General features: G+C 44.6%; 4 non-coding genes across 4 annotated transcripts; all 4 read left to right on the top strand.

The window, feature by feature from the left end:
* Positions 1 to 4,451: 4,451 nt before the first annotated feature.
* TRNAV-CAC (transfer RNA valine (anticodon CAC)) lies at positions 4,452 to 4,524 on the top strand. The gene has a single exon. It is a non-coding gene; the product is annotated as a tRNA-Val (tRNA).
* A 2,192-nt stretch (positions 4,525 to 6,716) lies between these two features.
* On the top strand, positions 6,717 to 6,790 carry TRNAN-GUU (transfer RNA asparagine (anticodon GUU)). Its single transcript has one exon. It is a non-coding gene; the product is annotated as a tRNA-Asn (tRNA).
* A 7,880-nt stretch (positions 6,791 to 14,670) lies between these two features.
* On the top strand, positions 14,671 to 14,743 carry TRNAV-CAC (transfer RNA valine (anticodon CAC)). Its single transcript has one exon. It is a non-coding gene; the product is annotated as a tRNA-Val (tRNA).
* A 2,192-nt stretch (positions 14,744 to 16,935) lies between these two features.
* TRNAN-GUU (transfer RNA asparagine (anticodon GUU)) lies at positions 16,936 to 17,039 on the top strand. The gene is made up of 2 exons: positions 16,936 to 16,973; positions 17,004 to 17,039. It is a non-coding gene; the product is annotated as a tRNA-Asn (tRNA).
* Positions 17,040 to 23,596: the final 6,557 nt, after the last annotated feature.

Raw genomic sequence — 23,596 nt, 5'->3', positions numbered from 1 at the left:
CAGAGTGCCTCCTTGCTTCTTGTTACACATTCATTCTTTGCATGGCACTTGCTTTTTATCACAGCAAGCAGCAAAATCCAGCTTTGCAAAGAAATGATATCAATGAAAAGAAAGTAGAAGAATCTAATGTTGGCAGATTTTATTATGAAAATTACACCTCAATAAAGCTTACTTTTAAAAAAAAAAAAGGACAAACAAAACCCAATGTTGACAGGATGGAGGGCACTAGAAATTCTTACGCATTTCTGGAAAGGGTATAAAAAAGTTCCACAGGTTGGAAAAAAATTTGGCAGCATCCACTGAGGGTCATACATACACAGTTACATGATGTGGCCCAGAAATCGTACTTTTAGCTGTGCTATACCTTTGACCTGTGCTCTCCAATATGATAGGTGCAAGCAACATGTAGCTACTGAACACTTGAAAATTGCTAGCGCCACAGGTTGTAATGATAATATTTTCATGTAATAAGTCTCCTAAAACATTAAAATAGAGTAAAATAGAAAATTCAAAATTCCTTGTGACAGGTTTGAAAACTAATAAAGGGAAACGTCACTAAAATGAAGTCGGGAGACCAGAAGTGGGAGCTCTCATGGGGTACCACTCAAGTTCAAAGACAAGAAGTATCGTCAATTACATACCCAAAAAGAAGAAGCATCAACAGGAAAGAATCTTCAATTACAGGCCCCAACAGAAAGACATGCACGTTGCATCTCCTGCAAGAAATCAGCAACTTGGCAATGAGAAACCTTCAGCACCCTGAACTTTCACTTTTCTCCAATGGACTTGGGTTCAAAACAGCCTCCCTCAGCTTCCTCCTCTTTCTCTGTAAAGTCAGGTTCCTTCCTCTCATTTGTTTGTGGGACTTGCCTATGGCTTTTGCTGTAGCTTGCTTGTCCTCAGTTGCAATTCTTCCGCTATTCCTGAATAAACACTTTCTGCTGGAAAAAAAGAAAAAAAACCGACTTTTATATATTTTTATTTTTATAAATTTTTAAAATTGATTTTGTGTATTTGTTTTTGGCTGCGTTGGGTCTTCGTTGCTGGGCGAGGGCTTTCTCAAGTTGCAGTGATTGGGGGCTACTCTTCATTGTGGTGGCTTCTCTTGTTGCGGAGCACGGGCTCTAGGCGGGCAGGCATCAGTAGTTGTGGCATGAGGGCTCAGTAGTTGTGGCATGAGGGCTCTAGAGCATAGGCTCAGTAGTTGGGGTGCACGGGCTTAGTTGCTCCACAGCATGTGGGATCTTCCCGGACCAGGGCTCGACCCCGTGTCCCCTGCCTTGGCAGGCGGATTCTTAACCAATGCGCAACCAGGGAAACGCTCAAAAGTATTATTTTGAAAGTCAACACTGGCATTATTCTGTTGGAATGGGGTGCTCTAGAAAAATGTGTATGTCCCCCAAAAGTCATAAAAAAATGTTCGTACCATTTCAGAATATCCTCAAGTGGAAACAACTGAAATGTCCAACAGTTCAAAACTACGTGGAGTTATATTCTTACAAGGCATACACACAGAGACAAAGAACTACGTGAAAAATAGGGTTAAATTTCATAGACATAACGTTGAGTGAAAGAAGTCGGACCCATGCCCCTCCATCCCCCCAAACCCAGTGCATGCCCTGTGATTCAATTTATGTGAAAGTAACAGGCAGAGAGGTTGGCAGGGGTATGTGTGTGATTACTCTGAGCTCTTGCATGGGAAGAGTCATGAGGAAGCCTTCTGTGGTCTGGTAATTTTGCATACCTTAGTTATTTAGGTTGCTTCATCAGTTATTCAGGTTGGTGTACACTGGTGATGGTTTGGGAAGTGTACACTCTTTGTACTTTATGCATATTATGCCTCATTGTTTTAAAGTTTAATGCCACTTGGTTATTGGTAAAGTGATGTTGATACTTTTCCTTCTGCTTTGTCCTGGGCTAGGAGGGAAAGTAAGTTCAAAGTAGTTACTGTGATATTTTTGCTGTCCTCAGATTTTTGGCTTCCCTTCACTATCGGATATCTGACTACTTACGCATATGCTGCTCACAACCATTACCTTAAGCTGACATTCCACTGTTAATACTGTGTCAAAGAGAGAACCAAGTGTTCATGACCAAATCTGCTCTTTTAAGAATCAATATGAGTCAAGGAATGTGGGCGGTATAGGAAATTGAGAAATTCTGATGAGGAAAGTAGTTCAATTAGGCTTAACTAACTCACAGGTGCCAAAGGGGGACACTGGCAGGTAGTACACAAAGAATAGCCGCCACATGCATTTCACCACTCAACTCTCAAGAATTTTTGAGCATCCACACATAGCCAAAAGCGTTTACCTGATTAGCTCGGAACTTCACTAGATTAAACCCTCCTGATAAGCTGTTTGATGGCTTTCAGCTATCTGTTCCTCCAGGAAAGGGAAGACTCCCCTTTCTCAGGCTTTGTGTGTGTGTGTGTGTGTGTGTTTCCTCTCTTCTCTTTTCTGGCTTTTTTATAAATCCTGCCTTTGTTTAATGACAACATCCTAATAACTGTTTCCCATTTTTATTAGTAACCATGTGAGCTAACTCCTTCAAAATCTCTTTACTACTTGAAGCAAGTCAGAAAGAGAAAAACAAATATCGTATATTAACGCATATATGAGGAACCTAGAAAAATGGTTCAGATGACCCGGTTTGCAGGGCAGAAAGAGAGACACAGATGTAGAGAACAAACATATGGACCCCAACGGGGGGGAAAGCGGCAGAGGGGTTGGTGGTGGTGGGATGCGTTGGGAGATTGGGATTGACATATATACACTAATATATATCAAATAACTATTAAGAACCTGCTGTATTAAAAATATTTTTTTAAATTCAAAAATAATCTCTTTACTACTAATGTTGAAGTATGATTTTCATATTCACATGTGTATACACTATGTTGGTAGCTTTGAAATCTATTCTTGGGTGGAGACTGCCATGGAACGGGAAAGTTTAGGCCTTCAATGGTTGGAAGCTAGGTCCTTCTTAGTCTTTAAAGAGACAGTTTCCAGTTAGTATGTGTTTAACAAACGCATCGTCATTCTCTCTGCGTCTAACGTCGTTGCTTCTCCAATGGTCCTGTTTACTCTTTCTCCTCTTCTTCTTCATTTCATTAATGAGTTTGGGGAGGTTTGTAGGCCTACCTTTCAATCTTCTCTTCCTTTTGATATATTGGAGGTTGAACAAGGAAGGGATGCAAATCTCAGTGAAGTTTTCTCAGTTACCCGTGAGCATGGTGGCCAAGGGGAGGGGCTCTGCAGGCAAACTGCTTGGGTCTGAGTGCTGGCTCTCACTGTCACGGGGGGTGGGTGGTGGTGGTGGTGGTGAGACCCTGGAAAGGTTAGCTCAGCTTTTCTGTGCCTCAGTGTTCTCATCTGCAACAAGGGGTGGTAAAGTCCTACACTATCTTCCAGGGTTGTTATGTGGACTTAGTAAGTGATTCCACAGTAAAGCACTGAGGAACAGTGCTGGTCACTGAGTAAAGCTCGAGCAAGCTGGTATTATCGTTATTATGAAGTCTTTTATTTCCCCTTCTAACTGTACCACTGCTGACTTTCAACATTCCCCAGAACAAACTGCGATTGTTTAAATGTTTAGCTGACCTCTTCTCCCTCATGTTAGTGACCTGCATCTGGGAAATTGGTTGCTTTGGATGGTGATCGAACTGGTGATCTAAAGGCAGTGGGGGACTGGATCCAGCTTCATCAGATTCTTGGACCTTGGGCAGGCATGACGATCGTTTAGCTCATGGTAGACAATCTCTTGCACATGTTTCTATAGCAAGAGCTTTTCATAGATAGTCAGACATACCTTAAGTATTATAAGAAAAGTGCAAGTATGTACCAGTGACCTGTCTTTGTGGGTGTTGTTGTTGTTTGAAGAAATCAAAGGAAGAAAATAGAATTTACCTGGGAGTTGTAGATTTCCTCCTTCAGGTATGACGGAGTGTTTGTAGCAAGCTAGCATTCACCCTGAAGACGACTCAATCCAGTCTGGATGAAAGCAATTCTGTTTGAAGGCTTTGGAGAAATGCAGCTAGGACCCACAGGATCCGCTCCAGAGAGAGAGAAGCTCACTGGAATGAACCTAATTCTCTACCTTTTCCCCTTAGGCCCAAAGGGCACTTGCCCGAACCCCCGGCTCCCGCGGCTTCTGGGAGCTGAGGAGTCGGCAGCGGGGGCGACCCCTGCACTCGGGGGCATAGCCGTGGATCCGAGGACTCTGCGGTCGGTGCGGGAGCCCGAAGGCCGACTGTGGGAGGCTCGGGGGTCCTCCCTTCGGGCCAGGCGAGGAACCCTGAAAGCAGGGCCTGTCGGAAGCCGCAGTCTCCTTGCCTGAGAGATCTCGGGGCTTCAAGGTTCATTCTGCAGTTTAAAAAGTTGGCGACTAGGATAGTGGTGGCAGGACCTACGGATTTCAGGGATGCGCCACTAAGCGGCAGCACCCGCCGTGTTTCCGTAGTGTAGCGGTTATCACGTTCGCCTCACACGCGAAAGGTCCCCGGTTCGAAACCGGGCGGAAACAAGCGTCCTTCCTTTCTGAAGTTTTTACCTTCCCACTCCAAAAACCAAAACGGGCGAAAGGCAGGGGGTGAGGCGGCGGGCGCAGCCTCAGTTTCCATCCCCAAGGTACAGGCCAGGAGTTCCCTTACTGCCTGAGAGCCTGCTCAGCACCAGGAACCCGCCCGCCTTTCTCTGCTCTGAGGCACCGCGGAGCGCAGGCCACAGCCAGCTAATCCAAGTGGGCAAAGGACAAGGCTGACTTCGGGTCAGTTTTACATCCGGAAATCCCCTCACCTACTAAGCAGGCGCCTAAACCTCTTCCACATGTTCACACGAGTTATGTCTCTGAAAACCAAGGAGTTCATCCCTGTGAAGCACACTTGGCTTTCCCCCACCTCGGCACAGCTACGCAACAGTTTGATCTGCGTGACGCCACAAAAGAGACCGAACCCGACTGTGCACCGGGGACCCGAGCCAAAGACACGGAAATGAACAATGTCAGGCTCCACGAATTGAGCCGGTCGCGGAGGGGAAGGAGCCCGTCGCGGTGCCGTCTCCAGGAGAGCCCCCAGAGCCAGGGCAGAGATCAGGAAGTGGACGGATCCGCCCATCCCCTGCTGACATCCCAGTCGGCACCTGACTCAAGGGAAAAGCGAGGTTCAGAAAGAGAGCAGGACCTTGGCTCGGCAGCACACAGCGCTGAAGCTAGACCAGGACGGACCTTGTGTCCTGTCTCAGGGCCCAAGGCGTCGCCCAAGACTGGAGAGGTGAAGGGCGATGAGCAGCCGGGCAAGGGCTGGGAGCCTTGCACAGCTGCATTCAGCCCTGGGCTTCTGGGAAATCTCCGTTCCTGCTCTCCGGGTCTCTGAAGTTTAGTCTTGACTTTTACAACTTTCACCTGGAGACGCTACGTCGGGGCTCCTCAATGGTTCCCTGGTGGTCTAGTGGCTAGGATTCGGCGCTTTCACCGCTGCGGCCCGGGTTCGATTCCCGGTCAGGGAAGCCTCTGCAAAAGTTTTTTTCTTTTTTTTCCCCTTCAGCGTCTCCACTGGCAGGAGGCTTCCTCTTCCTGCCCCGACCAGAGCTGTGTTTTGCTTCAAGGTTCAGATGCAGAAGAGCTTCTGCACTGAGTCCCCAAATGCCGGCGAGTGCCGGCCTCAGGGTCCTTGACATCGCGCAGGCTGGAGGACGTGAGATGTAATGGACAGCCTGGGCTGGCCGGCTCTCGCCTCGGCTCTTTTCCCCCTGCATGTTACAAACCCGAAGTCTTATTTACCGCGTTTTCATCCCAAGAGAATCGGAGACTCGAGTTCCAAACATTCATTAAGAACCAAAACCAAAGCCCTTTGAAACATACAAGAAAGTTGCAAGAGGAATAACATCGTATATTCTGTACGTAAGTGCACAGTAAACATGTTCCCACGTTGGGTTTCTCACTCTCTCTCCGTACATAAGAATGGCGACACCACTTGAGAGTTCCGTGCAGACCTCTCCACTCAAGATTGCTCCTTTCGTTTGGCGTGTCTCTCAAAGGCAGCTTCTGCGGGACTTGTCCTCCAAGACCAGGGGAAGCCTCTGTCCTCGCGAGGAGGCCCCCTTGCCCTTTCAGGAGCCTGAAATCCGTTCTCTTCAGGCTGTAGAGAAGCTTCCAGAGGAGTTTTATTCAGCTCCCCCCGAAGTGCAGGCCAGGCACGTTCTGTGCTAGTAGGAATCCCCCCGGACCGGCTGCCCTCCGGTCTCCTTCCCGGTTGCCTTGGCGGGCAGTGGGGTCTTGGGTCAGCCTGAGCGCTGGAACCGCCTACCTCGCGAAAGGCCCTTCTGGGAAGTGCAGCTGCCCCTTGGCTGTTGCCTGGATCTCTGTGCCCTGCACGGAGCGTAAAGGGTTCTGACAGGACACAAAGGTGACGAATCCTTCCCTGTAGTGAGTGGGAGGATGAGAGGACCAGATGGGAAATGCGTCCAAGGGAGGGGGTGTATTCTCAAGTGCTTGTCAGAATTGTCTGCATGGGTGGCTGCCCTATGATAATAGTGCTTAGTGTTGTCTTTTCCTGACCTCGACCCAGTCTCAGGTCCAGTGGGATCGGCTGCTCTAAACTTTCCGTTTTTCCGAAGCTTTGGAACTGGTACCGTTTTCCTGCGAGAAAGGCGGCACATCCTAGGAATTAGTCAGTGTCTGTCTACTCCATAGAGAGGCCAGGAGAGGGGCGTGCTGCTGTCTCTGTGGCGCAATGGGTTAGCGCGTTCGGCTGTTAATCGAAAGGTTGGTGGTTCGAGCCCACCCAGGGACGGTGGGTAGAGGTTTTAGAACCCATTCAGCGTTTTCCGTGCTGATTACCATTGCAGGTGTTCCATGCTGATTATCCCCTGTACTTCTGCTCCCACAAAGTTTACCGAACTGCAATCGGGGTCCTATCCACCTCACGACTGCTGCCTGTCTTGGGCCACACTCCCCTTCCCAGCTCTATTGTCTGTCGTCTCTATTGGACCCTATACTTGCCTAGCTTACGGCCTTCTGAAAGAGATCGAGGAAGCCACGGTCTGGTGGGATAGTCTTTATTCTGCCAAGTCTACAGACTTGGACAAGAAAGTTATATTTTATGTGTCTCAAATTTTTCAGCTGTGAACGTTAGTAATTGTTCTATGAATGATGTTATCGGTGAACTCATCATCATAATTCTCCTCTGCATTTTTTTTTTTGATAAAGGCATTTCTTCCATGGTTGTGTAGTATTTGGTTTCATGGTTTCACGATGACGAATAGGCTGCAACCATCATTATTGTACACACACCTCTGACCACTCGTGCAGGTGTTTCCAGAGCGTAGAGAACTGCAAGTGCAAGTGCTACCTTTAGTGTTTCTGTGCTTCTAATGTTGGTAAATCCTTCAAGTTTGCCCTCCACAGAAGTGGCACTGAATCATATTCCATTTTATTTTCCAGTCTTCCAATGTCCCTTTCTTCATTTACTTGCCAACACAGCAACCTTTCTATACATCTCTCTATGGTAGTCTAACTAATAAAGGGAGCAGTGCCCTCCCGACATAACTAAGGGGAAGGACAACAGGGGGACCCTGTGGGCAGTACACAGAGATATTCTATTGCATACGTTCGAAAGCTCAACATTCAATATTTTTAAAGTCTCCCAATAACTGTAATGGTTTTCTCTGCAGACCTAGTCAACAGGGTCCAGAGAAGACTGCCCAGAGTGACCTCTTTGACAACGTCCTGCCAAGCAACTTATCCAAAGAGAAGAATCTCGCTGATCCCAGAAGTTTTTTCCTTCTCCCCTTTTCTCTTTTATTTATACATTTTGGTTATACTTTTAATTTGATGCAAACAATCTAATGCCTGTCCTTCCTCCTATAAAATGGGGAATTCGCATGGGAATAAGTGTTTCTATGTTATTCCTTGACCGTTTTTTGTTTGTTTTTTGGCTGTGACGATACAAATTAGCCCATCTAAGACACCTCGTGGGAGCCAACAGAATCCTGCCCCCCACAAGTTCGTGCTTCAGACCTGGACCCTTAGAGCTATTGGCTCGTGTTTGCTCTGTTCTGTTCTAGCTCATGTGCAGGAATGGAGCATTTTGGCTTTTTCATACTGTGTGGTTACTGGACACGGATTTTGTCTCTCTCTCTCCCTCTCATTTGTGCATCACTAATTTCTCGTCTCAGTGCGGGATTCTGGTTTTAATTTTAGGAAGTGAACTTCTGGGGATAATCCCTGTTGGGTGGCGGTTGACAGGGATCCAGTCCCTGTTAGGTAGAAGATGACAGCTAATCCGGACCATGAGTCTTTTTTGTCTGATGCTTGTCCTGAGGATTCTGGTGTTTCCTGGTATGAGACACCACAGCAGTGAGAAGCTGTCCACCTCTTGTCTTTCCACTATTTGCTAAAAGCCACGTGGGCCCAGTCAACCCTTGTCAATAACTGCAAAAGTGTAGCAGCTACAATAAGGACGATCTTAATATGCAATGGTTCCCTCATAAGGAACTCAACATTAATAAGGGGGATTAATACAGGAAGAATATGGAATTTTTAGCACGGAATAGGCAGCTTTCTTTCATTGGTATACTCAAGGTTCTAAATAACTGAAAAAATTCAAACCAATGTCCTTCAGGGATGGCAGAAAGCAGAGGAGAGACATAGCATTACAAACAAGCAACAAAGTCAGCAACATGAGCACTTGTGACAACCCTACAAATCAAGATTTAAACCTTCCAGAACTGTAAGCCAGTTCGGTCCTTAATAAAAATGGATGAGGAGCAATGACTTCATGCACAGATACATACCCTGGAGACTCAAAAGCATATCACAGAATTACTCTGAGTTTCATTAATGAGCTTCCTTCAAGGACCTAATGTGGCTTACTTATTTCATTTTGTTTCCCTCACTGTCAGTTGCTGTTAAAACCTATCATTGCCTCTGCTTTCACCTTAAATAATGCCCACTAGTTTGATGAATTTTTTTCCCTTTAAATATATCTTCTCAGAAGCAAAACAATATACTTTCTCTTCCTTGGGAGAGAATAGACAAAGTAGGCCTCTAAAAATTTAAATTAATTAAAAATTAATTCCGCAAGTAATTTCAGGAAAGTAATAATCACTCGTATAAATTCAAAATAAGAAAATTAAGAATTTCTGGGAAGAATGCTTTACTACTTATGCTTTCAATGTGGTATTTATATAAGGAAAAATTTTGTTGTGGAATTGGTGACAAGGAACAATAACAGATTTAGCTGTAGATTAAATTAATGGTCTTGATCCCTCGGAACACCAGTGAGAAACGAAATGAAATGGACTACAAAGATGACCCTTAATACTTTTAAGCAATTTAAATAATTTATACATTTTACATATAATGACATTTAAAATGTTTATGTCATGTCATGTGCTTTTATCGAGGTTACTCAGAAAAATTAGATTGGTTTAATAATTTTGGTCTAAAAACGACTATATATATATTTTCAGATTATGTTCTGATGTGGAAAATAATGGTGGTATAATATACTGTTATGTAAGTCTTGGCTTTATTATGGCTTGAAAATCTGAGTTACGTTGGACTTCCTAAATTTCCTGTACTGGTTGTACTGGTTAAATAAGCAAACGTATCCAATAAGTTTTCAACGACTAAAACTTTAAATTTATGTGTTGAAGTATATTAAATATACTAGTCAAGTACATTAAATATACTAATATCTTTAAAGAGGGATGAAAACTTGTAGTTCTAGAAACCAGACGACTCAATTATTCCACTGACAATTTTTGGTAAATATTTTTAGGCGTCATCTGATATATGATTCCATATATACCAATATATGATTCCAACATTCCCATGTTCCAACATGCGTCAGCTTAAATTACGAGTTCAAGATCTAGAGTTAACTTCAATCCTTTGACTAACAGTAAATTGATTTATTTAACGAATCATCTTTGGTTGCCTGCAAATTCTCTCTGTCTTTGTCCTTCCCGTTTGCCCTAATTTCATGATAGGTCGGTCGACAACAGTGCTTTCGTTGGGGAATGCTGTTGTTTTCTGGCTTCACATATATTTCTATAGTTTGTAGGTTTGTGGCTGGTGCTGTGGCTATTCTTATGTGTTCCCTTGACAAAAGTTCAGTAGAGTGGCTTGTGTTTTCACTGCTCTGACACGTCAGAATCATAACCTTCATGATGCGCACTGCACGGCTTCTGAAACCTTCTCAAAGCGCCTCCTTGCTTCTTGTTACACATTCATTTTTTGCATGGCACTTGCCTTTTATCACAGCAAGCACCAAAATCCAGCTTGGCAAAGAAATGATATCATTGAAAACAATGTAGAATAATCTAATGTTGGCAGGTTTTACTATGTAAATTACACCTCAATGAAGCTTACTTTAAAAAAAAAAAAGGACAAACAAAACCAAATGGTGACAGGATGGAGAGCACTGGAAATTCTTATTCATTTCTGGAAAGGGTATAAAAAAGTTCCACAGGTTGGAAAACAAATTTGGCAGCATCCACTGAGGGTCATACATACACAGTTACATGCTGTGGCCCAGAAATCGTACTTTTAGCTGTGCTATACCTTTGACCTGTGCTCTCCAATGTGATAGGTGCAAGCCACATGTAGCTACTGAACACTTGAAAGTTGCTAGGGCCACAGGTTGTAATGATAATATTTTGATGTAGTAAGTCTCCTAAAACATTAAAATAGATTAAAATAGAAAATTCAAAATTCCTTGTGACAGGTTTGAAAACTAATAAAGGGAAACGTCACTCAGATGAAGTCGGGAGACCAGAAGTGGGAGCTCTCATGGGGTACCACTCAAGTTCAAAGACAGGAAGTATCGTCAATTACAAACCCAAACAGAAGAAGCATCAACAGGAAGAATCATCGATTACAGGCCCCAACAGAAAGACAGGCACGTTGCATCTCCCGCAGGAAATCAGCAACTTGGCAATGAGAAACCGTCATCACCCTGAACTTTCACTTTTCTCCAGTGGACTTGGGTTCAAAACAACCTCCCTCAGCTTCCTCCTCTCTCTCTGTAAAATAAGGTTCCTTCCTCTCCTTTGTTTGTGGGACTTGCCTATGGCTTTTGCTATAGCTTGCTTGTCCTGAATTGCCATTCTTCCGCTATTCCTGAATAAACGCTTTTTGTTGGAAAAAAACAAAAAACAAACCCCCCACCCCAACTTTTGTATATTTTTATTTTCATAAATTTTTAAAATTGATTTTGTGTATTTGTTTTTGGCTGCGTTGGGTCTTCGTTGCTGGGCGAGGGCTTTCTCTAGTTGCAGTGATTGGGGGCTGCTCTTCACTGTGGTGGCTTCTCTTGTTGCGGAGCACGGGCTCTAGGCGGGCAGGCGTCAGTAGTTGTGGCAGGAGGGCTCAGTAGTTGTGGCTCACGGGCTCTAGAGCATAGGCTCAGTAGTTGGGGTGCACGGGCTTAGTTGCTCCACAGCATGTGGGATCTTCCCGGAACAGGGCTCGACCCCGTGTCCCCTGCCTTGGCAGGCGGATTCTTAACCAATGCGCAACCAGGGAAACGCTCAAAAGTATTATTTTGAAAGTCAACACTGGCATTATTCTGTTGGAATGGGGTGCTCTAGAAAAATGTGTATGTCCCCCAAAAGTCATAAAAAAATGTTCGTACCATTTCAGAATATCCTCAAGTGGAAACAACTGAAATGTCCAACAGTTCAAAACTACGTGGAGTTATATTCTTACAAGGCATACACACAGAGACAAAGAACTACGTGAAAAATAGGGTTAAATTTCATAGACATAACGTTGAGTGAAAGAAGTCGGACCCATGCCCCTCCATCCCCCCAAACCCAGTGCATGCCCTGTGATTCAATTTATGTGAAAGTAACAGGCAGAGAGGTTGGCAGGGGTATGTGTGTGATTACTCTGAGCTCTTGCATGGGAAGAGTCATGAGGAAGCCTTCTGTGGTCTGGTAATTTTGCATACCTTAGTTATTTAGGTTGCTTTATCAGTTACTCAGGTTGGTGTACACTGGTGATGGTTTGGGAAGTGTACACTCTTTGTACTTTATGCATATTATGCCTCATTGTTTTAAAGTTTAATGCCACTTGGTTATTGGTAAAGTGATGTTGATACTTTTCCTTCTGCTTTGTCCTGGGCTAGGAGGGAAAGTAAGTTCAAAGTAGTTACTGTGATATTTTTGCTGTCCTCAGATTTTTGGCTTCCCTTCACTATCGGATATCTGACTACTTACGCATATGCTGCTCACAACCATTACCTTAAGCTGACATTCCACTGTTAATACTGTGTCAAAGAGAGAACCAAGTGTTCATGACCAAATCTGCTCTTTTAAGAATCAATATGAGTCAAGGAATGTGGGCGGTATAGGAAATTGAGAAATTCTGATGAGGAAAGTAGTTCAATTAGGCTTAACTAACTCACAGGTGCCAAAGGGGGACACTGGCAGGTAGTACACAAAGAATAGCCGCCACATGCATTTCACCACTCAACTCTCAAGAATTTTTGAGCATCCACACATAGCCAAAAGCGTTTACCTGATTAGCTCGGAACTTCACTAGATTAAACCCTCCTGATAAGCTGTTTGATGGCTTTCAGCTATCTGTTCCTCCAGGAAAGGGAAGACTCCCCTTTCTCAGGCTTTGTGTGTGTGTGTGTGTGTGTGTGTGTGTTTCCTCTCTTCTCTTTTCTGGCTTTTTTATAAATCCTGCCTTTGTTTAATGACAACATCCTAATAACTGTTTCCCATTTTTATTAGTAACCATGTGAGCTAACTCCTTCAAAATCTCTTTACTACTTGAAGCAAGTCAGAAAGAGAAAAACAAATATCGTATATTAACGCATATATGAGGAACCTAGAAAAATGGTTCAGATGACCCGGTTTGCAGGGCAGAAAGAGAGACACAGATGTAGAGAACAAACATATGGACCCCAACGGGGGGGAAAGCGGCAGAGGGGTTGGTGGTGGTGGGATGCGTTGGGAGATTGGGATTGACATATATACACTAATATATATCAAATAACTATTAAGAACCTGCTGTATTAAAAATATTTTTTTAAATTCAAAAATAATCTCTTTACTACTAATGTTGAAGTATGATTTTCATATTCACATGTGTATACACTATGTTGGTAGCTTTGAAATCTATTCTTGGGTGGAGACTGCCATGGAACGGGAAAGTTTAGGCCTTCAATGGTTGGAAGCTAGGTCCTTCTTAGTCTTTAAAGAGACAGTTTCCAGTTAGTATGTGTTTAACAAACGCATCGTCATTCTCTCTGCGTCTAACGTCGTTGCTTCTCCAATGGTCCTGTTTACTCTTTCTCCTCTTCTTCTTCATTTCATTAATGAGTTTGGGGAGGTTTGTAGGCCTACCTTTCAATCTTCTCTTCCTTTTGATATATTGGAGGTTGAACAAGGAAGGGATGCAAATCTCAGTGAAGTTTTCTCAGTTACCCGTGAGCATGGTGGCCAAGGGGAGGGGCTCTGCAGGCAAACTGCTTGGGTCTGAGTGCTGGCTCTCACTGTCACGGGGGGGGGGGTGGTGGTGGTGGTGGTGAGACCCTGGAAAGGTTAGCTCAGCTTTTCTGTGCCTCAGTGTTCTCATCTGCAACAAGGGGTGGTAAAGTCCTACACTATCTTCCAGGGTTGTTATGTGGACTTAGTAAGTGATTCCACAGTAAAGCACTGAGGAACAGTGCTGGTCACTGAGTAAAGCTCGAGCAAGCTGGTATTATCGTTATTATGAAGTCTTTTATTTCCCCTTCTAACTGTACCACTGCTGACTTTCAACATTCCCCAGAACAAACTGCGATTGTTTAAATGTTTAGCTGACCTCTTCTCCCTCATGTTAGTGACCTGCATCTGGGAAATTGGTTGCTTTGGATGGTGATCGAACTGGTGATCTAAAGGCAGTGGGGGACTGGATCCAGCTTCATCAGATTCTTGGACCTTGGGCAGGCATGACGATCGTTTAGCTCATGGTAGACAATCTCTTGCACATGTTTCTATAGCAAGAGCTTTTCATAGATAGTCAGACATACCTTAAGTATTATAAGAAAAGTGCAAGTATGTACCAGTGACCTGTCTTTGTGGGTGTTGTTGTTGTTTGAAGAAATCAAAGGAAGAAAATAGAATTTACCTGGGAGTTGTAGATTTCCTCCTTCAGGTATGACGGAGTGTTTGTAGCAAGCTAGCATTCACCCTGAAGACGACTCAATCCAGTCTGGATGAAAGCAATTCTGTTTGAAGGCTTTGGAGAAATGCAGCTAGGACCCACAGGATCCGCTCCAGAGAGAGAGAAGCTCACTGGAATGAACCTAATTCTCTACCTTTTCCCCTTAGGCCCAAAGGGCACTTGCCCGAACCCCCGGCTCCCGCGGCTTCTGGGAGCTGAGGAGTCGGCAGCGGGGGCGACCCCTGCACTCGGGGGCATAGCCGTGGATCCGAGGACTCTGCGGTCGGTGCGGGAGCCCGAAGGCCGACTGTGGGAGGCTCGGGGGTCCTCCCTTCGGGCCAGGCGAGGAACCCTGAAAGCAGGGCCTGTCGGAAGCCGCAGTCTCCTTGCCTGAGAGATCTCGGGGCTTCAAGGTTCATTCTGCAGTTTAAAAAGTTGGCGACTAGGATAGTGGTGGCAGGACCTACGGATTTCAGGGATGCGCCACTAAGCGGCAGCACCCGCCGTGTTTCCGTAGTGTAGCGGTTATCACGTTCGCCTCACACGCGAAAGGTCCCCGGTTCGAAACCGGGCGGAAACAAGCGTCCTTCCTTTCTGAAGTTTTTACCTTCCCACTCCAAAAACCAAAACGGGCGAAAGGCAGGGGGTGAGGCGGCGGGCGCAGCCTCAGTTTCCATCCCCAAGGTACAGGCCAGGAGTTCCCTTACTGCCTGAGAGCCTGCTCAGCACCAGGAACCCGCCCGCCTTTCTCTGCTCTGAGGCACCGCGGAGCGCAGGCCACAGCCAGCTAATCCAAGTGGGCAAAGGACAAGGCTGACTTCGGGTCAGTTTTACATCCGGAAATCCCCTCACCTACTAAGCAGGCGCCTAAACCTCTTCCACATGTTCACACGAGTTATGTCTCTGAAAACCAAGGAGTTCATCCCTGTGAAGCACACTTGGCTTTCCCCCACCTCGGCACAGCTACGCAACAGTTTGATCTGCGTGACGCCACAAAAGAGACCGAACCCGACTGTGCACCGGGGACCCGAGCCAAAGACACGGAAATGAACAATGTCAGGCTCCACGAATTGAGCCGGTCGCGGAGGGGAAGGAGCCCGTCGCGGTGCCGTCTCCAGGAGAGCCCCCAGAGCCAGGGCAGAGATCAGGAAGTGGACGGATCCGCCCATCCCCTGCTGACATCCCAGTCGGCACCTGACTCAAGGGAAAAGCGAGGTTCAGAAAGAGAGCAGGACCTTGGCTCGGCAGCACACAGCGCTGAAGCTAGACCAGGACGGACCTTGTGTCCTGTCTCAGGGCCCAAGGCGTCGCCCAAGACTGGAGAGGTGAAGGGCGATGAGCAGCCGGGCAAGGGCTGGGAGCCTTGCACAGCTGCATTCAGCCCTGGGCTTCTGGGAAATCTCCGTTCCTGCTCTCCGGGTCTCTGAAGTTTAGTCTTGACTTTTACAACTTTCACCTGGAGACGCTACGTCGGGGCTCCTCAATGGTTCCCTGGTGGTCTAGTGGCTAGGATTCGGCGCTTTCACCGCTGCGGCCCGGGTTCGATTCCCGGTCAGGGAAGCCTCTGCAAAAGTTTTTTTCTTTTTTTTCCCCTTCAGCGTCTCCACTGGCAGGAGGCTTCCTCTTCCTGCCCCGACCAGAGCTGTGTTTTGCTTCAAGGTTCAGATGCAGAAGAGCTTCTGCACTGAGTCCCCAAATGCCGGCGAGTGCCGGCCTCAGGGTCCTTGACATCGCGCAGGCTGGAGGACGTGAGATGTAATGGACAGCCTGGGCTGGCCGGCTCTCGCCTCGGCTCTTTTCCCCCTGCATGTTACAAACCCGAAGTCTTATTTACCGCGTTTTCATCCCAAGAGAATCGGAGACTCGAGTTCCAAACATTCATTAAGAACCAAAACCAAAGCCCTTTGAAACATACAAGAAAGTTGCAAGAGGAATAACATCGTATATTCTGTACGTAAGTGCACAGTAAACATGTTCCCACGTTGGGTTTCTCACTCTCTCTCCGTACATAAGAATGGCGACACCACTTGAGAGTTCCGTGCAGACCTCTCCACTCAAGATTGCTCCTTTCGTTTGGCGTGTCTCTCAAAGGCAGCTTCTGCGGGACTTGTCCTCCAAGACCAGGGGAAGCCTCTGTCCTCGCGAGGAGGCCCCCTTGCCCTTTCAGGAGCCTGAAATCCGTTCTCTTCAGGCTGTAGAGAAGCTTCCAGAGGAGTTTTATTCAGCTCCCCCCGAAGTGCAGGCCAGGCACGTTCTGTGCTAGTAGGAATCCCCCCGGACCGGCTGCCCTCCGGTCTCCTTCCCGGTTGCCTTGGCGGGCAGTGGGGTCTTGGGTCAGCCTGAGCGCTGGAACCGCCTACCTCGCGAAAGGCCCTTCTGGGAAGTGCAGCTGCCCCTTGGCTGTTGCCTGGATCTCTGTGCCCTGCACGGAGCGTAAAGGGTTCTGACAGGACACAAAGGTGACGAATCCTTCCCTGTAGTGAGTGGGAGGATGAGAGGACCAGATGGGAAATGCGTCCAAGGGAGGGGGTGTATTCTCAAGTGCTTGTCAGAATTGTCTGCATGGGTGGCTGCCCTATGATAATAGTGCTTAGTGTTGTCTTTTCCTGACCTCGACCCAGTCTCAGGTCCAGTGGGATCGGCTGCTCTAAACTTTCCGTTTTTCCGAAGCTTTGGAACTGGTACCGTTTTCCTGCGAGAAAGGCGGCACATCCTAGGAATTAGTCAGTGTCTGTCTACTCCATAGAGAGGCCAGGAGAGGGGCGTGCTGCTGTCTCTGTGGCGCAATGGGTTAGCGCGTTCGGCTGTTAATCGAAAGGTTGGTGGTTCGAGCCCACAACATCGAAAGGTTGGTGGTTCGAGCCCACCCAGGGACGGTGGGTAGAGGTTTTAGAACCCATTCAGCGTTTTCCGTGCTGATTACCATTGCAGGTGTTCCATGCTGATTATCCCCTGTACTTCTGCTCCCACAAAGTTTACCGAACTGCAATCGGGGTCCTATCCACCTCACGACTGCTGCCTGTCTTGGGCCACACTCCCCTTCCCAGCTCTATTGTCTGTCGTCTCTATTGGACCCTATACTTGCCTAACTTACGGCCTTCTGAAAGAGATCGAGGAAGCCACGGTCTGGTGGGATAGTCTTTATTCTGCCAAGTCTACAGACTTGGACAAGAAAGTTATATTTTATGTGTCTCAAATTTTTCAGCTGTGAACGTTAGTAATTGTTCTATGAATGATGTTATCGGTGAACTCATCATCATAATTCTCCTCTGCATTTTTTTTTTTGATAAAGGCATTTCTTCCATGGTTGTGTAGTATTTGGTTTCATGGTTTCACGATGACGAATAGGCTGCAACCATCATTATTGTACACACACCTCTGACCACTCGTGCAGGTGTTTCCAGAGCGTAGAGAACTGCAAGTGCAAGTGCTACCTTTAGTGTTTCTGTGCTTCTAATGTTGGTAAATCCTTCAAGTTTGCCCTCCACAGAAGTGGCACTGAATCATATTCCATTTTATTTTCCAGTCTTCCAATGTCCCTTTCTTCATTTACTTGCCAACACAGCAACCTTTCTATACATCTCTCTATGGTAGTCTAACTAATAAAGGGAGCAGTGCCCTCCCGACATAACTAAGGGGAAGGACAACAGGGGGACCCTGTGGGCAGTACACAGAGATATTCTATTGCATACGTTCGAAAGCTCAACATTCAATATTTTTAAAGTCTCCCAATAACTGTAATGGTTTTCTCTGCAGACCTAGTCAACAGGGTCCAGAGAAGACTGCCCAGAGTGACCTCTTTGACAACGTCCTGCCAAGCAACTTATCCAAAGAGAAGAATCTCGCTGATCCCAGAAGTTTTTTCCTTCTCCCCTTTTCTCTTTTATTTATACATTTTGGTTATACTTTTAATTTGATGCAAACAATCTAATGCCTGTCCTTCCTCCTATAAAATGGGGAATTCGCATGGGAATAAGTGTTTCTATGTTATTCCTTGACCGTTTTTTGTTTGTTTTTTGGCTGTGACGATACAAATTAGCCCATCTAAGACACCTCGTGGGAGCCAACAGAATCCTGCCCCCCACAAGTTCGTGCTTCAGACCTGGACCCTTAGAGCTATTGGCTCGTGTTTGCTCTGTTCTGTTCTAGCTCATGTGCAGGAATGGAGCATTTTGGCTTTTTCATACTGTGTGGTTACTGGACACGGATTTTGTCTCTCTCTCTCCCTCTCATTTGTGCATCACTAATTTCTCGTCTCAGTGCGGGATTCTGGTTTTAATTTTAGGAAGTGAACTTCTGGGGATAATCCCTGTTGGGTGGCGGTTGACAGGGATCCAGTCCCTGTTAGGTAGAAGATGACAGCTAATCCGGACCATGAGTCTTTTTTGTCTGATGCTTGTCCTGAGGATTCTGGTGTTTCCTGGTATGAGACACCACAGCAGTGAGAAGCTGTCCACCTCTTGTCTTTCCACTATTTGCTAAAAGCCACGTGGGCCCAGTCAACCCTTGTCAATAACTGCAAAAGTGTAGCAGCTACAATAAGGACGATCTTAATATGCAATGGTTCCCTCATAAGGAACTCAACATTAATAAGGGGGATTAATACAGGAAGAATATGGAATTTTTAGCACGGAATAGGCAGCTTTCTTTCATTGGTATACTCAAGGTTCTAAATAACTGAAAAAATTCAAACCAATGTCCTTCAGGGATGGCAGAAAGCAGAGGAGAGACATAGCATTACAAACAAGCAACAAAGTCAGCAACATGAGCACTTGTGACAACCCTACAAATCAAGATTTAAACCTTCCAGAACTGTAAGCCAGTTCGGTCCTTAATAAAAATGGATGAGGAGCAATGACTTCATGCACAGATACATACCCTGGAGACTCAAAAGCATATCACAGAATTACTCTGAGTTTCATTAATGAGCTTCCTTCAAGGACCTAATGTGGCTTACTTATTTCATTTTGTTTCCCTCACTGTCAGTTGCTGTTAAAACCTATCATTGCCTCTGCTTTCACCTTAAATAATGCCCACTAGTTTGATGAATTTTTTTCCCTTTAAATATATCTTCTCAGAAGCAAAACAATATACTTTCTCTTCCTTGGGAGAGAATAGACAAAGTAGGCCTCTAAAAATTTAAATTAATTAAAAATTAATTCCGCAAGTAATTTCAGGAAAGTAATAATCACTCGTATAAATTCAAAATAAGAAAATTAAGAATTTCTGGGAAGAATGCTTTACTACTTATGCTTTCAATGTGGTATTTATATAAGGAAAAATTTTGTTGTGGAATTGGTGACAAGGAACAATAACAGATTTAGCTGTAGATTAAATTAATGGTCTTGATCCCTCGGAACACCAGTGAGAAACGAAATGAAATGGACTACAAAGATGACCCTTAATACTTTTAAGCAATTTAAATAATTTATACATTTTACATATAATGACATTTAAAATGTTTATGTCATGTCATGTGCTTTTATCGAGGTTACTCAGAAAAATTAGATTGGTTTAATAATTTTGGTCTAAAAACGACTATATATATATTTTCAGATTATGTTCTGATGTGGAAAATAATGGTGGTATAATATACTGTTATGTAAGTCTTGGCTTTATTATGGCTTGAAAATCTGAGTTACGTTGGACTTCCTAAATTTCCTGTACTGGTTGTACTGGTTAAATAAGCAAACGTATCCAATAAGTTTTCAACGACTAAAACTTTAAATTTATGTGTTGAAGTATATTAAATATACTAGTCAAGTACATTAAATATACTAATATCTTTAAAGAGGGATGAAAACTTGTAGTTCTAGAAACCAGACGACTCAATTATTCCACTGACAATTTTTGGTAAATATTTTTAGGCGTCATCTGATATATGATTCCATATATACCAATATATGATTCCAACATTCCCATGTTCCAACATGCGTCAGCTTAAATTACGAGTTCAAGATCTAGAGTTAACTTCAATCCTTTGACTAACAGTAAATTGATTTATTTAACGAATCATCTTTGGTTGCCTGCAAATTCTCTCTGTCTTTGTCCTTCCCGTTTGCCCTAATTTCATGATAGGTCGGTCGACAACAGTGCTTTCGTTGGGGAATGCTGTTGTTTTCTGGCTTCACATATATTTCTATAGTTTGTAGGTTTGTGGCTGGTGCTGTGGCTATTCTTATGTGTTCCCTTGACAAAAGTTCAGTAGAGTGGCTTGTGTTTTCACTGCTCTGACACGTCAGAATCATAACCTTCATGATGCGCACTGCACGGCTTCTGAAACCTTCTCAAAGCGCCTCCTTGCTTCTTGTTACACATTCATTTTTTGCATGGCACTTGCCTTTTATCACAGCAAGCACCAAAATCCAGCTTGGCAAAGAAATGATATCATTGAAAACAATGTAGAATAATCTAATGTTGGCAGGTTTTACTATGTAAATTACACCTCAATGAAGCTTACTTTAAAAAAAAAAAAGGACAAACAAAACCAAATGGTGACAGGATGGAGAGCACTGGAAATTCTTATTCATTTCTGGAAAGGGTATAAAAAAGTTCCACAGGTTGGAAAACAAATTTGGCAGCATCCACTGAGGGTCATACATACACAGTTACATGCTGTGGCCCAGAAATCGTACTTTTAGCTGTGCTATACCTTTGACCTGTGCTCTCCAATGTGATAGGTGCAAGCCACATGTAGCTACTGAACACTTGAAAGTTGCTAGGGCCACAGGTTGTAATGATAATATTTTGATGTAGTAAGTCTCCTAAAACATTAAAATAGATTAAAATAGAAAATTCAAAATTCCTTGTGACAGGTTTGAAAACTAATAAAGGGAAACGTCACTCAGATGAAGTCGGGAGACCAGAAGTGGGAGCTCTCATGGGGTACCACTCAAGTTCAAAGACAGGAAGTATCGTCAATTACAAACCCAAACAGAAGAAGCATCAACAGGAAGAATCATCGATTACAGGCCCCAACAGAAAGACAGGCACGTTGCATCTCCCGCAGGAAATCAGCAACTTGGCAATGAGAAACCGTCATCACCCTGAACTTTCACTTTTCTCCAGTGGACTTGGGTTCAAAACAACCTCCCTCAGCTTCCTCCTCTCTCTCTGTAAAATAAGGTTCCTTCCTCTCCTTTGTTTGTGGGACTTGCCTATGGCTTTTGCTATAGCTTGCTTGTCCTGAATTGCCATTCTTCCGCTATTCCTGAATAAACGCTTTTTGTTGGAAAAAAACAAAAAACAAACCCCCCACCCCAACTTTTGTATATTTTTATTTTCATAAATTTTTAAAATTGATTTTGTGTATTTGTTTTTGGCTGCGTTGGGTCTTCGTTGCTGGGCGAGGGCTTTCTCTAGTTGCAGTGATTGGGGGCTGCTCTTCACTGTGGTGGCTTCTCTTGTTGCGGAGCACGGGCTCTAGGCGGGCAGGCGTCAGTAGTTGTGGCAGGAGGGCTCAGTAGTTGTGGCTCACGGGCTCTAGAGCATAGGCTCAGTAGTTGGGGTGCACGGGCTTAGTTGCTCCACAGCATGTGGGATCTTCCCGGACCAGGGCTCGACCCCGTGTCCCCTGCCTTGGCAGGCGGATTCTTAACCAATGCGCAACCAGGGAAACGCTCAAAAGTATTATTTTGAAAGTCAACACTGGCATTATTCTGTTGGAATGGGGTGCTCTAGAAAAATGTGTATGTCCCCCAAAAGTCATAAAAAAATGTTCGTACCATTTCAGAATATCCTCAAGTGGAAACAACTGAAATGTCCAACAGTTCAAAACTACGTGGAGTTATATTCTTACAAGGCATACACACAGAGACAAAGAACTACGTGAAAAATAGGGTTAAATTTCATAGACATAACGTTGAGTGAAAGAAGTCGGACCCATGCCCCTCCATCCCCCCAAACCCAGTGCATGCCCTGTGATTCAATTTATGTGAAAGTAACAGGCAGAGAGGTTGGCAGGGGTATGTGTGTGATTACTCTGAGCTCTTGCATGGGAAGAGTCATGAGGAAGCCTTCTGTGGTCTGGTAATTTTGCATACCTTAGTTATTTAGGTTGCTTTATCAGTTACTCAGGTTGGTGTACACTGGTGATGGTTTGGGAAGTGTACACTCTTTGTACTTTATGCATATTATGCCTCATTGTTTTAAAGTTTAATGCCACTTGGTTATTGGTAAAGTGATGTTGATACTTTTCCTTCTGCTTTGTCCTGGGCTAGGAGGGAAAGTAAGTTCAAAGTAGTTACTGTGATATTTTTGCTGTCCTCAGATTTTTGGCTTCCCTTCACTATCGGATATCTGACTACTTACGCATATGCTGCTCACAACCATTACCTTAAGCTGACATTCCACTGTTAATACTGTGTCAAAGAGAGAACCAAGTGTTCATGACCAAATCTGCTCTTTTAAGAATCAATATGAGTCAAGGAATGTGGGCGGTATAGGAAATTGAGAAATTCTGATGAGGAAAGTAGTTCAATTAGGCTTAACTAACTCACAGGTGCCAAAGGGGGACACTGGCAGGTAGTACACAAAGAATAGCCGCCACATGCATTTCACCACTCAACTCTCAAGAATTTTTGAGCATCCACACATAGCCAAAAGCGTTTACCTGATTAGCTCGGAACTTCACTAGATTAAACCCTCCTGATAAGCTGTTTGATGGCTTTCAGCTATCTGTTCCTCCAGGAAAGGGAAGACTCCCCTTTCTCAGGCTTTGTGTGTGTGTGTGTGTGTGTGTGTGTTTCCTCTCTTCTCTTTTCTGGCTTTTTTATAAATCCTGCCTTTGTTTAATGACAACATCCTAATAACTGTTTCCCATTTTTATTAGTAACCATGTGAGCTAACTCCTTCAAAATCTCTTTACTACTTGAAGCAAGTCAGAAAGAGAAAAACAAATATCGTATATTAACGCATATATGAGGAACCTAGAAAAATGGTTCAGATGACCCGGTTTGCAGGGCAGAAAGAGAGACACAGATGTAGAGAACAAACATATGGACCCCAACGGGGGGGAAAGCGGCAGAGGGGTTGGTGGTGGTGGGATGCGTTGGGAGATTGGGATTGACATATATACACTAATATATATCAAATAACTATTAAGAACCTGCTGTATTAAAAATATTTTTTTAAATTCAAAAATAATCTCTTTACTACTAATGTTGAAGTATGATTTTCATATTCACATGTGTATACACTATGTTGGTAGCTTTGAAATCTATTCTTGGGTGGAGACTGCCATGGAACGGGAAAGTTTAGGCCTTCAATGGTTGGAAGCTAGGTCCTTCTTAGTCTTTAAAGAGACAGTTTCCAGTTAGTATGTGTTTAACAAACGCATCGTCATTCTCTCTGCGTCTAACGTCGTTGCTTCTCCAATGGTCCTGTTTACTCTTTCTCCTCTTCTTCTTCATTTCATTAATGAGTTTGGGGAGGT

The sequence above is a fragment of the Balaenoptera ricei genome, unplaced genomic scaffold, assembly GCF_028023285.1.
Source record: "Balaenoptera ricei isolate mBalRic1 unplaced genomic scaffold, mBalRic1.hap2 scaffold_714, whole genome shotgun sequence".
NCBI classification, from domain to species: Eukaryota; Metazoa; Chordata; class Mammalia; order Artiodactyla; family Balaenopteridae; genus Balaenoptera; species Balaenoptera ricei.
The sequence above is the reverse complement of the archived record's forward strand: the minus strand, read 5'-3'. Positions and strand labels throughout refer to the sequence as shown.